The sequence below is a fragment of the Ursus arctos genome, unplaced genomic scaffold, assembly GCF_023065955.2.
Source record: "Ursus arctos isolate Adak ecotype North America unplaced genomic scaffold, UrsArc2.0 scaffold_23, whole genome shotgun sequence".
NCBI classification, from domain to species: Eukaryota; Metazoa; Chordata; class Mammalia; order Carnivora; family Ursidae; genus Ursus; species Ursus arctos.
In genome coordinates, this window is record NW_026622908.1 from 5,490,703 (window position 1) to 5,507,956 (window position 17,254).

Below are 17,254 nucleotides of genomic sequence, written 5' to 3' on the forward strand. Positions count from 1 at the left end.
AGGGAGCAGCAGAATGAGAGGGAGAAGCAGGCTTCTGACATGGGACTCAATCCCAGGACCGTGGGATCGTGACGTGAACCAAAGGCAGATGTTTAGCCATCTGAGCCCTCCAGGCGCCCCGTGCTCATACCTTTCTGACAGTGGATATAAAACAAGAACTTGATACTATGTACTAAGAACCATGAAACGGTCCACACCTTTTGACCCAGTAATTTCATTCATTGTAATCTAGGTGGAGGAGCTAATTCACGCAGAGGGCAATCCCTAGGTATAAGGGTCTTCACCGTAGCATTCTCTATAATAGCAGAAATTCAACCACCTAAATGCCCAACAGAAGGGAAAGTAAAAACAGTGAGGTAAGTTGTAGTACATTAATGGGATGGAATATTCTACAGTTAACAGAAAAAAATAACTATGAAGAATATCAGATAGGTTAAGGAGTTGTTCAAAATAGAATTCTGAAAAACAAAATATTCAATTACGTAGATGCGTTGCTTATAGCTTTGTAAAATATGCCAGTATGTAGACAAAGACACTGAGAGAGCAGAGAAAAAGAGATTGTGTTTGCTGCTGCTCCTTCTCATTGAATCACGAAGCTGGTAAATTTTCTTTTGGCATCGACACACTCCTCTACCTGCATTGTTTGCTCTTTTTTTCATCGTTCTGTCTCACCCATTTATTGAATGAATATACTTCTGCAAGGGCACCCATGTCACCTAGAAAGAAAATCAGCAGATACATTTATTCATTAATTATGGAGCCTTTGTTTCGTATTCAGCACTGGGATACAATAATGATCAAGATCTGCTCCCCTCTGCTCATTGAGCTCAGTGTACGCAAACACGGATAAAGAGATATTTGCAAGATAGTATAGAATTTCATAAACTGAAGGAAAGACAAAAGGGAAGCTAACTGGGAACCAGAATTCTTAGGTGTCAAATATTTTATCTCTTCAATGGGATTTTTCATTTAAAAGGGGCTCAAGGGATTTGCACTTTTAATTACTTCACTTTTCTCTACATCACACATTTCCCTCGTTCTGGCTTCTCCCCGAGAGACATAAAAATGCTCCTCTCTCCTCCAAGGCAAAAATCGAATTTTTACTTCCACGCTCCCTCTCATTTTTCCTATTACTCTCCTTCCTTGTCGTCACAATTCCATACTAGTTGTTTCTAATTTCATGTACTCATTCATCCAGTAACAATTATTGACCATGAACTAGAGATGTACCAGCTCTGGACTAGGTGGTCTCTGGGGCAGAGGCAAGAGCATACAAGATTAATGACCACTGGCTCCCTAGAGGACAAATGAGACAGGATTTGACCCCATCTAGGGAGATGCAGCCTGACTAGGGACCTCACAACATCTGACCAGGCTGCATTGTAGGCCCTTGGGCAAGAATTTAGACAACCTCCTCTCAAGTCCCAAACCTTGAGACACATCTCTCCTATTTCTTGTCCTTCCTCCCCTAGACTTACATCTTCAGAACTCTGATCTTCATGGCAATAATAGGAAGTAAGTAGAATAGATGACAATACCTATTTTACAGGTGAGCAAAATGACACTTGACCAAGGCCACATGACTATAAGTCGAAGAAGGATGGTACATGAGAAAAGTTAATTGGCCCCGGAAACACATGAGATAAAAGTGATGGTCCTCTATTTGTAACCAATCCAGGTAGGCCTGTTGCTTCACCTGAGAAACTGTACTCTGTAGGGGTCTTTCCAGCTCTCCACTCTGAAGTGACAAATTCTCTCCATTCCCTTTTGGCCTCCTTATGGAGGAGGAGGAAGCTTCCTAACCCTGAAGCCCAAGCCACAAGCCAACCAATTTAATCCGAGTCTGGAGGAACCTGAGTATCAGGATTTTGTAAAGGTCTAGGAGATTCCAATGAGCATTCAAGGTTGAGAGTTAGTGTATTAAAAACTCCTGAGGGGCAGGCATGAGGGCCACCCAGATCTCTGTTGCCCTGCCCCTCCCTCCTAATCTTTCATCACCTGCTCCCCAGGTGACTCCTCCCTGTCCTTGGTGGATGCAGAAGAGGCAGTCAAGCCACACCCCTTAACCGCTTTCCACAATATTTACTGTCCCCTCCTGTTGGCAGCCCTAATGGATCCTGCAGATTAAATAATCCCTGTGATTTTGAGTTGCCCCCCAAGGGTTGGTCTGTCAGACCACAGTAGAAGCCACCCTTGCTTGAATTGTTTGTTGTAAATAGCCTCTCTTCCTTCCAGAGTCAGGCTGTAATGGATGCAGGAGCAGAAATGAGCTGCCCATATGGACCAGTGGTTGCAGCAGCCACAGCAGCCATTGGCTCCAGTGAGAGACACAAGGCTCCAGGTCTTTCTTGTAAACTAGCCACTCCTGATCAGGGAGGCACAGCCAGGAACCCTGCAGAAAATGTTCCAGGCTTGGGGTGGGGAGGGGGGTGGATTTTCAATTAGCAAAGGCCCCAAGGCAGGTGATGGGGGGAGTTCCCTTTTCCCTGCTTTCTTACAACCTTCTTCCTCCTCCCCTCTCCTCACTCCCTCTCCCAGATACTCAGCCCTGCTCTGTCCTAGTCTCCCAAAGGATTCCGTATCATCTTTTTTTTTTTTTTAAAGATTTTATTTATTTATGTGACAGAGAGACAGCCAGCAAGAGAGAGCTAACACAGCAGGGGAGTGGGAGAGGAAGAAGCAGGCTCCCAGCGGAGGAGCCCGATGTGGGACTTGATCCCAGAACGCCAGGATCACGTCCTGAGCCGAAGGCAGACGCTTAACGACTGCGCTACCCAGGCGCCCCGGATTCCGTATCATCTTATTCCTATTCAGTTTGAGAAGTTCTTACTCTTTCAAACTCTTGCTCTGAGATCGGGTATCCTCCGCCAGTGTATGGGAGGATCCAAGATGCAGATGCCTGATATCAGCTCTCACTGGTGCCTTCCTGGGATGCAGGACACTTGCATGAAGAGAAGAATCATCCACCAGGGAATGTTTTCATGTTACTAAACTTTTCCATCTAGAGGGATGTGCACAGGGTTATATCTTGTTTATTTCTCCATCCTTAATCCACTTATTCAATGCAGATTTATTTTTACCATAAACACGGGGAATTCCATCTTTCTTTCACAAGTTGTGTCCAGCCCAGCAGCAGAGATAAATAATGTTCATGTGGCCACTCACTGTATCTGTAGCGGGCTGCCACAGCACTATCACTCGTGCCTTGCCCTGTGTGTTCAAGATCATGGTCATGAAGCCGTACCAGCTGGAGTATACAAGGAAGAACTCTGGGAGGAAAGAGAATTGGACTGTAGCCACTCCCCTGATGGAACCCCAAAACCCAGGATGGACTGGGCTGTCCTGGCCAAGGCCAAAGGACAGGAAAAAGCCAGGGCAATGAGAATGGTGTGAGAGCCCCCTGGGGTGGACTGGATCCCATGGACTAGGTCAGCTGGAAGAAATGTTGTTTCTGGACATGGTGTGCTGCTGGAAACAAGAAAATCCCTAATTAGTGGCCTGTGTGCACACTGGGAGAAATGAAGAGTGTGTGTGAGTATAACTCAGAGGTGTTATAGCAGCACCTTAAGACTGAATTTCAGAGCAGAAAAGCTCCCCTGAAATTGGGAACAAGGCATCACTGGCTCCACATTTCCTGGAACTGTGATTTACAACCAAGGCAGGCCCACTCTGTTTTTATTCCTGTACCATTTTACATACGGACCCTTTTCCCAAGATGTTCCTCATCTTCTCTCTTAGATTTTAAGGCTCAGATTGGATGGCTTTCCACTCCTCCCTCCAAAGGAAATAATCCCTCTCTCTTCTGTGTTTTATTTTAAAAAATTTTTTTATTTGCTTAATTGAGAGAGAGACCGAGAGAGAGCAGGAGCAGGGGGAGGGGCAAAGGGAGAGGGAGAAGGAGAAGCAGACTCCCCGGTTGAGCAGGGAGCCTGATACAGGGCTCTGTCCAGGGACCCTGGCATCATGACCTGAGCCAAAATCAAGAGTTGGCCGCTTAACCAACTGAGCCATCCAGGCTTCCTCTTCTGTGTTCTAAAGCACTTGTTCATATCTCAAATGAAACGCTGTCAACACTTTTATCAGCTTAAATCTGTACTATGTGTTATTTCCACACTGGACTATGTGTGACCCTGATGGCAGTATTGTCAATTGCACCTACCTTAGTGCCTAGCATATAATAAATATTCAGTAAGCACTGAATGAAATAGAATTATGTACCCAAGTCAAATCAGTATGTTGTGTATCTGAAACTAATACAACATTGTATGTTAATTATACTTCAATAAAAAAACAAAGAAAAGAATTATGTAGCCTGATATTTTGTTAGAGAATGTTATATATTAAATAGAAAAAATATGTTTTCCTACATAGGGTAGTTACCAAGAGAAGGGGAAATAGATCGCAGGGAGTCACCCTCTTGTCTATTCACTATAGGGCCTATTGTCTTCAAAAGGCAAGTGGGATTTACTACCTTTAAACGAGGAGTGCTCCACAATACCATCCCAGAGAGCAGTGCACCAGTTTTTGCCAGGAGTCCCCATCAGGCAGGCTGGTTAAAAAGCACAGCAGGGCTGAGAGATAATTTCTCTTTATCTACCATTCGGGCTTGGAAACAACTAAGGGCCTCCTTCCTTCCAGATCCTCCTGCAAACATGCTAACAAATTCGTAGTGTTTGGTATCCATTTTTTGGACTTGGTTATCACCTTTGTCATATTCTTTTCTTAGTGTATTCATTAACGATCTCAGTCTTCTTCCAGATCAGTTCTCTTCAGAGTCCACACCTTGGTCTCTACAGATGCTGAATCCCAAACATGAAACGTGGGATTACTCATTTTATCTGAAAGTACTGGGAGAAGCTCATTCTAATCCCCTACGCAGTAAGCACCTTCCTTGTCTATCCTTTCTCTTGATGGAAAACATTAGATGAGTTTAAGGATGTGAAATCATTTCATAAAATCCAAAATACTATGCAGAAGAGATTAGCATTATATATGCAGGGCTAGAAGGCCAAGATTTCATGAACCCCAAATCAGGCAAGCCTCCTTGCCTCCCCCCACTAGTCTCCCCCTAAATGGACATTGCTGTCAAGTCTGGATTTTTTTTAAACTTTTTATCTTGAAGTAAATTTAGTTTTACAAAAGGGTTGCAAAGATAGTACAGAGAGTTCCTGTCTACCCTATCCCAGCTATCCTGGTGTTAACATGTTTCACAAACACTGTCTGTATATTAAAATAATATATAATTAATATACATATATTTAATATAATATATTAAAATAACATTGGTATAGTAAAATTAACTAAAATATAGAATTTATCCAAATTTTACCAGTTTCCCCACTAATACCCTTTTTTTTTGTTCCAGGATACCAAGTTGTATTTATTTATTTACTTATTAAAAAATTTGAGATATAAATGACACATAATGTAGTATAAGGTTAAGGTGATTCCACAACCCTGAGATCATGACCTGTGCTGAAATCAAGTCTCAACCAGCTGTGCCACCCAGGTGCCCCCCTTGACTTTAATTCTGTGTTCTCCTTAAGGCCCTTGTAAGCAGCATATAGTTGCTATTATTTATTTTTTAAAAATATTTTATTTATTTATTTGACAGAGAGAGAGAGATAGTGAGAGAGAGAGCACAAGCAGGGGGAGCTGCAGGCAGAGGGAGAGGGAGAAGCTGACTCCCCAGTGAGCAAGGAGCCTGATGCCTGGCTCAATCCCAGAACCCTGGGATCATGACCTGAGCTGAAGGCAGATGCTTAACCACTGAGCCACCTACGCATCCTGTTGCTGTTATTTTTTAATCCATCATCTACTCTGTGCTTTTAGTTGCTGTATTCAATCCATATACAATTAGAGTAATTACTGATATTAAGGACTACTAATGCCATCTTATTAATTGGTTTCTGTTTTGTGTGTGGGTTTTTTTTTTTTTTTTTTGTATTTCCACTGTTTCTTTTTCTGTTTCTTTTTTTTTTTCTTTTTTTTATTTTTTTAAAGATTTTATTTATTTATTTGACAGAGACAGAGACAGCCAGCGAGAGAGGGAACACAAGCAGGGGGAGTGGGAGAGGAAGAAGCAGGCTCATAGCAGAGGAGCCTGATGTGGGGCTCGATTCCATAACGCCGGGATCACGCCCTGAGCCGAAGGCAGACGCTTAACCGCTGTGCCACCCAGGCGCCCCTCTTTTTCTGTTTCTGCCTACTTTTGTAAATTGGTTATTTTTCACATTGGTATGGTCTGTTTCCCCTTTTTTGTCTTGTGAATCTACTCTAGGTTTTTGCTTTGTTTACCATGGGGCTTACATAACACATCTTACAGATAACACAGTTCATTTTAGGCTGATGGCAACTTATCCTGGTCACCTATAAAGGCTCCAACATTTACTCCTCCCTTTTATATCATTGATGTCATCATTTACTTCTTTTTATATTGTCTATTCATTAATAATTTATAGTACTATAGTTATTTTTACAACTATTTTCCTTTAAACTTTACACTATAGTTGAGTGGTTAAAATAGTTATCAAAATCTGACTGTACATTTTTCACCTATACCAGTATGCTGTGTACTTTCATATGTTTTCATGTTGATTATTGTCTTTTCATTTCAGCTTTGAGAACTCCTTTCAGAACTCCTTGCAATGCAAGGAGTAGTGGTGATGAACTCCTTTAGCTTTTAGTCTGGGAAAGCCTTTATTTCTCCTTCATATCTGAAGAATAACTTTGTCAGATAACATATTCTTGGCTGGCAATTCTTCTCTTTCAACACTGTGAATATATCATTCTACTCTCTCTATCTATAGAGTTTCTGCTGAGAAATCCACTGATTGCCTAGTGGGGGTTCCTTTGTAAGTTACACTGGCTCCCCCGACCTCAGCTGCATTTAGGATTGTTGCTCTGTCTTTGATTTTTGATAATTTCATTATAATGTGTCTTGGGGAAAGTATTTTTTCATTAAGCTAATAGGGTGATTTATTAGCTTCCTGGACTTGTATGTACAAGTCTTTCCCCACATTTCAGAAATAATTTGCTATTATTTCTTTAAATAAATTCTCTTCCCCCATCTCCCTCTGGAACCCCAATTATTCTGATATTTGTATTTTGATAAATTCCCATAGTTCATGCAGGTTTTCTTTGCTTTTTAAAAATTGATGTTCTTTTTTTTTTTTTCCTGTGTTGTTTCAAAATTCCTATCTTTCAAGGCACATATTTGTTCTTTTATCTGGTCTGCCCTGATGCAGAGGCTCTCTCTTGCATTCTTCATCTCATTCATTGACTTCTTCAGCTCCAGAATTTCTGTTTGGTGCTTTTCTGTCATTTCAATCTTTTTGGGAAATGACTCATTTTGTTCATATATTTTATTCCAGATTTCATTGAATTGACTTTCTGAGTTTTCTTATAACTCATTGAATCTTCATAACTGCCACTGTAAGTTCCTTATTGGTTAGATCTCAGTATTCCGTGCTTTTCAGCTCAGTTGCTAGAGACTTGTCATTTTCTCTTTGTGATGCCATATTTCTTTGATTTTTTCATATTCCTTATTTGAAGTAGTGGAGAACTCCTTAACTCTGTGCTCATTGCCTTCAGAAGATGGGGTGCTATAGTCTATGGCATTGTTATTATTTGAGTTTTTCCTCTGTGTTTGTGAAGCTGAACCTGCTTCACTCTTTTTGCTCTGTCCTGTGGCAGGACTTTTAAGTTTTTATGTTTTCTCTGGTTCTTGAAATTCACCAGGCTGGTTACTGGAAACCTCTCCTATATTCCAGAAGGTGGTGCTATAGCTCAAGTTTGTGGTTTCTTTCTTGCCTGCCAACCACGGACTATTTTGTGAGGGTGCTGTCTGCAGAGAGCTCTAGCAAACACACCCGGAAGCAGGCACAGGGAGCCTGCCGCAGAGTGCCCAGACGTGTGGGTTTAGCAGTAGTGCGCTGGGAGCACCTGGCCACCGGGTAGGGAGATCTGGTACCCTGGTACTCCCAGAGGTTGGTGGATGGACTTCCCGCTGAGCACAGTTGCTTTAAGGTGGTTTGAACTTCTTATCTGCCTCTTTCCTAATATCCTCCCTCCCCCCAAGTCTTAGAGCTCCCATTTTAGTACTCCCAGTGCTGATGGAGACAAATGGGTTTCTCCAGTCACATTCTGCCAGGCTGGGGCAGCCAGGTGCTCACTCACCGCTTTCCTTTTCCCTGTGGGAGAGGTCATCACGCCAGATAAATCAGCCTTGTTCAGTGTTTCCTTGGGGAGGAGGACAAGCGACAGGAAATTGTCTCTTACTGCCTCCACTGCAACCAAATTCATATTTTGTCTTTTCTTCTCTTTCTCCAATGGCTTGCCTGAGTCTGGACTTGTACAAGTTGTCACTCATGTGTGAGTGCCTGCCTCCGTCAGCACGCGCCCGATGTTTGCCTGAGGGCGGCTACAGGGGTCTAGGCTCCGCCTGTACTGTGTCCTGTTGTGGAGGTTTGTCTGTCTCTTACCAGGGGCCCTTGGTGGGTGAGATTCCTCCCAGGTCCCTTGGAATAAAGTCCTAGGACCCCAAAAGACCAATCAAGGCAATTTTGTTCGTGTATCGATGACTACTTCAGTGACTAAAAAGGGGGGATAAAGAGGAAGAACGGCTTACGCCGCCATGTTGCTGACGTTAACTCTCTTGCTGCTTTTAGTTATCTACCCCCAGGGTCTCCTCCGTTCAACAGCTTCGCAGTTTTCCCAGCTTTTTCACGACTTTGACACTTTTGAATGCGCTGATCATATATTTCTTGAACTGCCCCCGATTTAAGTTATCTGATGTTTTCTCATGATTAGAGAGAGGTTATGGATCTTGGGAAGGAATATCCCAGAAGAGAGGTGCCTGTCTCATTGATCCTACCAGGCAGTTCATGATGTCGATCTGTTTCACATTCTCTCTCCCTTTCCCGTACTCTATTTCTCTCAAATAAATAAATAAAATCTTTAAAAAACCCAAACAAAACAACAGCTAAAAAAAAAAAAAAAAAAAAGACATATTTACAATGAGCCATAATATGATGTGGTATGAACCACGATAGTGACATGAGCCAAAACTCTCAGAGGGCAAGGACAGTATCCTTCACCTCTCTGCCCTTAATGTCAGGCAAAATATGTGGCATAGAGGACTTCAGCACAGACTTATCCACCAAATGAATGCATGCCCTGGGAGCTCAGAAGACAAGTAGAAGCCTTGGATGCACTGTCAATTAAATCTCTTAGGATTTACTATAAGCTCATTGAGGACAGTGGTTTACTTTCTCTGTATTTTTTTCAAATATTTTTAAAATTTATTTGAGAGAGAGAGAGCAAGCACGAGTCGGGGGGGGGGGCAGAGAGAGGGGGAGAAGCAGGTTCCCTGCTGAGCAGGGAGCCCAATGGTGAACTCGATCCCAGGACACCGAAATCATAATCAACCAGAGCTGAAGGCACTCAACTGAGCCACCCAGGCGCCCCACTTTCTCTGTATTTTGTTGATATATGTTTGGGATTATTGTTAGGATGTTTTATTTATCTTTCATGAAACTTTCTTTAAACTCATTGTTAATCACATTTTTAAACAAAAAACTTTCCTACCATGAAGCATACTATAACATGAAAAGGGTAAAACTCATGCTTATCTTGAGAACAGTAAATTCCTAATTATCTATTTCCATCTGAGTCACAGATAATATGGGACAAATTTAATTCTCTCCTGCTCCCTTTTCACACTACCTACCTGCACCCTGGCCACCTACCCTAACTCCTAGCTGATGTGCATTGAGGAAATCAGAGTAATTTTATTCTTAGCCTGAGCAATACACCGGTAGAATGGTGTGAGAATCCTGCAATGTCAGGTAGAGTAAATGACTGTGAGGTCATAACTAACACTGTTTCCTCTATTAATGTCTGTAGTTTACGCTAATGTATTTCATTTCTGAGGCCAATTGAAAGATGAGGTACGTAATCATGTTGGCTATGGGAACACTTAGCATTATTGTGGGAAATTAAAGCTGTTTTATTCTTGTATTTATGGTTCTTCAGATGCTTATGGTGGAGTCAAACTTGGTCAAATTGCTTGCTTTTTCTTAAAGAGTTTTATAACTCTGGCTACCTGTCCTCAAACCTCACTGGAGTCGGCGGCTTCGTGTGTGATAGCTGTCATGCACCAATATGATCACCCAAAGAGGACGAACACACTTCAAATACCTACAGTGCCCCTCGGGTAAGAAATACTGTTTTAAAGAAAACGTGGAAAGTAATTCTGATACTTCATAACTAATCTGTACTGTGTAGATGCCTTTGAAAGTATATTTTATGATAAAACCTAAACTCGAAGTAAGAAATACAGGGAATGTAGAAAAGGAAATACAAGTTCCTATTTCCCAATTCTTAGGTCAACAATTGTTGATTTTTGAATCATGGATATCCATATTTTATTGTTTTCTCTGAATCTGAAGATTTATTTATTTATTTTTATTGAACTGTAAGTGTGGAGGTGTAATGCTAACGGTAGTCCCTTGTGTCAAAAAGCTATTGTCGTTAAATGATCACTGGTATTTCTTTAATGAATGAGAAGCAATTTATTTTGTTTTGCCTTTTACCTTCCATTTGGCACAGCACTCAGTTATTATTAGTTATTCTTTTTATTATTTTTCCATATGAGATATTGTATCCTGATGAGTGACTCTAGAGTGGAAAGGTGAAGCAACTTTTCTAAAATCACATTAATGTTGCAGATGGGATTTGAATCTAGATTGTTGTTCTAAGCTTAGGTTCTTATTGCTAATTAAAATCTGTCTAAAGCTTTGGGTCAAGAATTAGATGTTGGGGCGCCTGGGTGGCGCAGTCGTTAAGCGTCCGCCTTCAGCTCAGGGCGTGATCCTAGAGTCCTGGGATCGAGCCCCACATCAGGCTCCTCTAGCGTGCTATGAGCCTGCTTCTTCCTCTCCCACTCCCCCAGCTTGTGTTCCCTCTCTTGCTGGCTGTCTTTCTCTGTCAAAAAAATAAATTAAATCTGTAAAAAAAAAAAGAATTAGATGTTAAGTTTATCAGTAGGAAAATCCTTGGTCATGGTTCAATCCAAGTGAGCTGTGACACGCTCCAAAAAACTGTATCCTTGGGTCTCTCATGCCAGGGATGTGGGCTACATACAGATTTGCATTTGAATATTACTATGTCTGTTGTTCCGTGTGAGAGAATACTTAAACTAATATAACAAAGCAAGATCTAAAGATATAATGTGGAGCGGACTAAAATATTATGTTGCTTCTTCTCCATTCTTCTACCAATTCAATTTCACAATTCTATAACACATTGATTAAATGTCATAATAAGATGAGGAGTTAGGAGATAAAAGGAAGTACAGAAATTTTGTTAATATAAAACAAATTACAGAATGCTTCCAGAATGAAGCTGATCTTGATCAGTGAGAGGAAGGAAAGGGAGGATCTTATTGTGAAGATTGACAGTCTAGAGTTAGTTCTCCAAACTTGCGGGGCATCAGAATCACCTGTGGCACATAGTAACTCTAGTGCTCAGACCTGACCCCTGCAGATTCAGATTCACTTGGCTTAGGGTGGGGCCTGGGGATGCTGCATGTCTTTATCAATACTTGGTTGATGCTGGTATAATAAGCCTTTGGACGTTTGTTTTTGTTTTTTTGTTTTTTTTTTGAAAACATAGGTTTAGGACCCAGTCCAAAGTTTTGTTTTTTTTTCCTTAAATTTCTTTTTTTAAAAAAAGATTTTGTTTATTTATTTGAGTGAGAGGGAGAGAGAAAGAGCACAAGCAGGGGGAGTGGCAGAGGGAGAGGGAGAAGCAGCGAACCAGAGGTGGGACTCGATCCCAGGACCCCAGGACCTCAGGATCATGACCTGAGCTGAAGGCCCACGCTTAACCAACTGAGCCACCCAGGCGCCCCTTTTCTTAAATTTCGATCTTCAGCATTTAAAAAAAAATTGATGTCATTCTCTCTTATCATCAGATTTTTTTCTGGCTTTCTTTTTTTGGAATATGTACAAGGTAATGTCTGTTCTTTAATAGAAGCCAAGATTCTGATCCATTTTTGCTGTTATCACATTAAGTTATTCTAATATCTCTTGTGCTAAATCAGATGAAAGTCTATTTTCTTGTTTCCTTGGAATTAAAAATGGAATAAGACTCTTAGAATATATGATTATGGGCTATCGATAAATTCGTATTTACATTTCCTTTAAATATCAAGGTTTATTGCCACAAACACCAGTAGTGTTTGACTGAACCTTCTTTTTTAGTACAGAAATGACTGCTTTCCAGAATCAGCTTTCTTTCGTTCAGTGTTTGCTATAGCTTTGAAAATTGGATAAATATACTCCAGTGAATTACCAAACGGACTTCTGCAAGTAGTAAACTATTACTATTTAGCGTTTGTCAGTATTTCCTAAAAGCATCTAGAAATCTCTTAGCCCCTTCCTTCTCCAATCCTGTAGTGCACTATTGGAGGTTTCCTTAAGCTGTTTTGATACTGATGTTTGAGATATATATAGCACACCCAGCATGGAGCCCAGTGCGGGCTCAAACTCATGACTCTGAGATCCAGACCTGAGCCAAGATCAAGAGTCTGACACTTAACTGACTGAGTCACTCTGGCACCCAAAAAGGGTTAAAAAAAAGATTTCATTTATTCATTTATTTGAGAGAGAGAGAGAGAGAGCGAGCAGGGGGAGGAGCAGAAGGAGGGGGACAAGCGGACTCTATGGTAAGCGTGGAGCTGGAGGCAGGGCTTGGATCTTGCATGAGATCATGACCTGATGATCGAGAGTGGGGGGAGGATATTGAGGGATTTATTGCAAGGAATTGCGGGGACTGCCTAGCCAAGTTCAAAATTCCTAGGGCAGGCAATTAGTTAAGAAAGGTTGGAATCTCTCAAGCAGAGATGACACAGCATTTCATAGGTGAAATTTCTTATTCTGCAGGGAAACTTTGTTTCTGTTCTTAAGGCCTTTCAACTACTTGGAATTGACCCACCCTGACTGCGGGGATAATCTACATAAAGTCAACTGACTATAGATGCTAACTGCATCAATAAACTACCTTCACAGTAACACCTCAATTAAAGTTTGATTAAATAACGCAGCACTACAACCTAGCAAGGTGCACATAAAACAGTATCACAGCAATGTTTGGAAAATGCTATGGCAGAAAAAGTATAAAATACCAAGGGCAGACATAACAGGAGCATTTATCTTAGACTAAGGGAGAATCACATGTTTTCCTGAAAGAGATGACAATTAAGAGAACTGAGAGATGAGTAGGAATTAGATAAAGAGGTAAATAGAGAATATTCTGGGATGTGGGAAATGTAAGCAAATACCCAGAGACCAGAGAGAGAGAACTAGAGATGTAATTTTCTCTTATCAGATTTTTTTCTTTCTTTTTTCAAAATACCTTTGAGGTGATGGTTATTCTTTAATGGGAGCCACAATTTGATTCTTTCTTTTCTTTTGTAATTATTATATTAACTTGTAATGTCCTTAGTGCTGAACCAGATGAAACTCCATTTTCATGTTTTAATTAGCATTCCCAATTACTGGTGAGATGAAGCACCTTTCATAGGTTTAGTTGACATTCAGGTTTCCTCCTCTATAGATCGCCTGTTTGTAACATTTGCACATTTTCTATTGGGTATATTTCTTTTCCTTATTCATTATGTGTGATTTGGATATGACTAGAAGCCTCTTGTCTTTACATGCACTGCAGATATAGTCTCTCAGAGAGCACCAGTCCCCACTAGAGGAGCTTTGTACACTACAGTTTGCAGGTGAGTGCACGGGGACCTCATTAAGTCAGAGAGTACTGGGGTGATCTCGATTGTGGACCCAAGTCTCACTTATAGGACGAGACCTCATATTAAGCAGGAACAATAGGGGCAAAGCAAAGAAGAGGGTAAAGGAAACAGCACATTTCAGAGTATTTTTAAACAATTCAAATAAATGACAGAAGAGGGCGCTCTAGAATCTCGAAGCTAGGAAAACTACGCCGGCTTCCTTCTAGTACAAAAAATTCATCTCGCTGAAATATAAGCAATAAGAAAGAAAAGCAGTCAAACACATTAAAAATTATTATTAGTGGGAACCAGGACAAATTAAAAAAAGGTGCCTGACCGGCTCAGTCGGTGGAGCATGCGACTCTTGATCTCAGGGTTGTGAGTTCAAGCCCCACACTGGGGGTAGAGATGAGTTAAAAATAAAATCTTAAAAAGATCATTATCAGAAAAAAAGGAAAACTAGAAGAACAACATTCTTTCAAGCGATGTAAACACACCAGAAAGACATGATAAAATAAAGGAAAACTATATTCTAATATTTTAAATAAACAAGCTAAAAGAAGTTAAGAAGATAATAGAAGGTATAAAAGAACAACTTAAATTGGAATCAAAATAACTCAGAAAGAATATTATCAGAGAAAAGAAAACATGAAGATTTGAAAATGAAGCTTAGAAAACCAAGGAAAGTGTTAGAAATAAAACAATATTGTAGAAATGGAAACTAAACTTGAAGCAATATAATAATTAATAAATACCATGGGCGGTACGTAAAGGGAAACAGAAAATGGGAAGGAGGAAAATTTTAAATTAAAAATATGAAAGAAATGAAAAAAGGACTTAAGAGAAAGTGACACAGAACCTCACCAAAGTGTTTGTGTGCGTGTGCATTTGTTTGTAAATTCCTGAGAAAGAAAGCCAAAGCTACTGAACAGAAGAGAGCAAATACTAAAACTACTGACTGAAGAAAACCATTGTGAAATAAAAGGCAACTTGAAGTCATATATTGAAAGAATATGCTGTATAGCCTGGAAGATCAACCCAGAGATGATATTCTAGGAAAATAATTAGAACTAAAGAAAAAGAAAAATGAATTAAAAATAAATATTCAATAACAAAAAGTTTAAGAGTCTCTTTCAGTCTCCATGCTCCAGGATTCATTCTGAGGGGTGGCATTGGCTGAGTGTCTTATGGGCTCTTGCCAGTTTTCTTTTTCTTTTTTAAAGATTTTATTTATTTATTTGACAGAGAGAGCGAGAGAGCAGAAGCTGGGGGAACAGCAGAGGGAGAGGGAGAAGCGGGCTCCCCACCAAGCAGAGAGCCCAGCGTGGGACTCAATTCCAGGATCCGGGGATCATGACCTGAGCTGAAGGCAGACGCTTAACCATCTGAGCCACCCAGGCACCCCAGGCTCTTGCCAGTTCTTAGGCAGTTGTGGCCTGAGCCTGGCCCTGGGTACTCAACCCACGATATTCTTCCAGCACAGAGTTGTGCAGCCAGCACAAATTTGTGCCCTTTGTACATTCCATTATGTGCACTCATGCTTGATCAGAATGAAGGAGAGTGAGGGTCTGAGATGAGGCAACCTAATGCCTAATCTCAAAGATAAAATTACACATGAGAATATATTGCATTCCTAGGCAGTAAAAAATGAAAGGTTAAACCAAGGGCTTTGCCTGCTATTGGATAATCATAACCATAAGGTACCAGTAGCGCAAATGTAAAGGTGGTAAAAATCGTTCATGTGTTAAGATCTGAAGAGCCCTCCCAATGCTAAGAGGAAAAAGAATTTCTCTCACTGATAGATGAAGTTCCATTATTAGAAATTCATTCCTTTGGATTAAGCCTTATCCTTGGCACACTGGAAATATTCAAAGCACTTGGCTTTATGATAGAAATGGTAACAGCACACTCAGGGTCCTTTTAACCTTCCTAGCTATTTGGAAAACTAAGGCATAACTGTTCCCACACTTCCTTAAAGCTGCTGTCTGAGAGCAAATTTTGTCCAATTAAATGTCTTTTGTGGAATTGGAAGGCAGAACTACAAACATTATTTTTTTAATGCTTTAGTTCCCTGTGTGAAATTCCATTCTACTTAAAATATCTACAAGTAGCTTTTATTTCTAAACTGACCAGGACCCTCACAGATGTGAATAAGCATGTCTACTGGGGAGAATGGATGAAGCAATGTGAGGGAATAAGATTTCTCATGAAAGCATAAGCTCTAAAACATGGGGAGAATACACAGCTCATGAGAAAACTAGTCTCATTTCATATGTGACTGAAAGATGGCTTCTTTAAAAACTGGTTCTTCTGGAAGAACTTACCAGGAAATTAGGCTGGTCTTCTCCACAAAAATAAAATAATAATCCTCGATGTCTCCCAACTAAACTCCAAGTAAATCTCATTGTCATTACACAATGTCCTTCATCTGTCCTTGGTTCTTTTCTATCCACCTCCTTCCCCATTTTAAGAAGTTAAAAATGTAAAATAGCCTCACAGCTATTTTAGTTAAATGTTACTATTTTCTAAACATATAAAGAAGCTACATCAGAACTACTTTCCTAATATGATCTATACTTGATCTAATGACTACATATGTTCTACCTTTATCCCCCACCTAGTAGGACTGCCGAGAATAAAAACAAATGGGAAGAGAGCCAGTCTAAACATTCTGTGGTCAACATACATGACAGAAGTAGGAATAAATTTTCTCAACAACCTCCTCCTATTCTGCCTCATTCACTTCAGGAACCTGGTATCCCTCTTCCTACAAAGAAAACAGAAAGCATTTCATGGCAGTATTTTGGCCAGTGAAAACTGAAGTTCTGAGGCAAAAGGAACAAGTTATTACCAGGTTTGCCACAGGCAAAGCAGTGAAAAGGAGAAGCCCCTCTAGCCCATGGTCTCTGGGTCTCTGCTGGGCCCTTGGGTTCCTTGGGGAGCCTATTCTTCTCATTCCCATTGTAACTGGAAGTTCCCGTGGGTGACGCTTATTGGTACTGAAGAGAAGTTGGGCACTGATTGCTTACTTGTGTTTGACGACTGCTTCATGGGGCGCTGAGGACAACTGGCCCAGGGCTGAGGGGCTTCCAAAGGGCCTTTATGGTCTTCTGGGTCTTCGATGCTGAAGACTGACTCTGGGTTATAGAAGAAGGTACAAGATCTAACATCTGCAAGTTGGTCGATTTCACACCAGCTGTAAGGATATTTGCCTGGAAATAGAAACACAATTTCTACTTGTGTCCTGGGAGCCCAATTATCCAGAGACACACCCCTCATAAGATGGGAGCCTGGATTGCTGGGCTCGTCCCACAGTGGACTTGGGTCTTCACCATGGCTGTGCCTCGTCAAAGAAAATGCAAGAACACCCACTCATCAGGTGTCACCTTGCCTGCAGACCTCCCTTAAATCAGACAAAGCTGAGGAGAAGAGACCAAGAAACTCGCCTCTGGATAA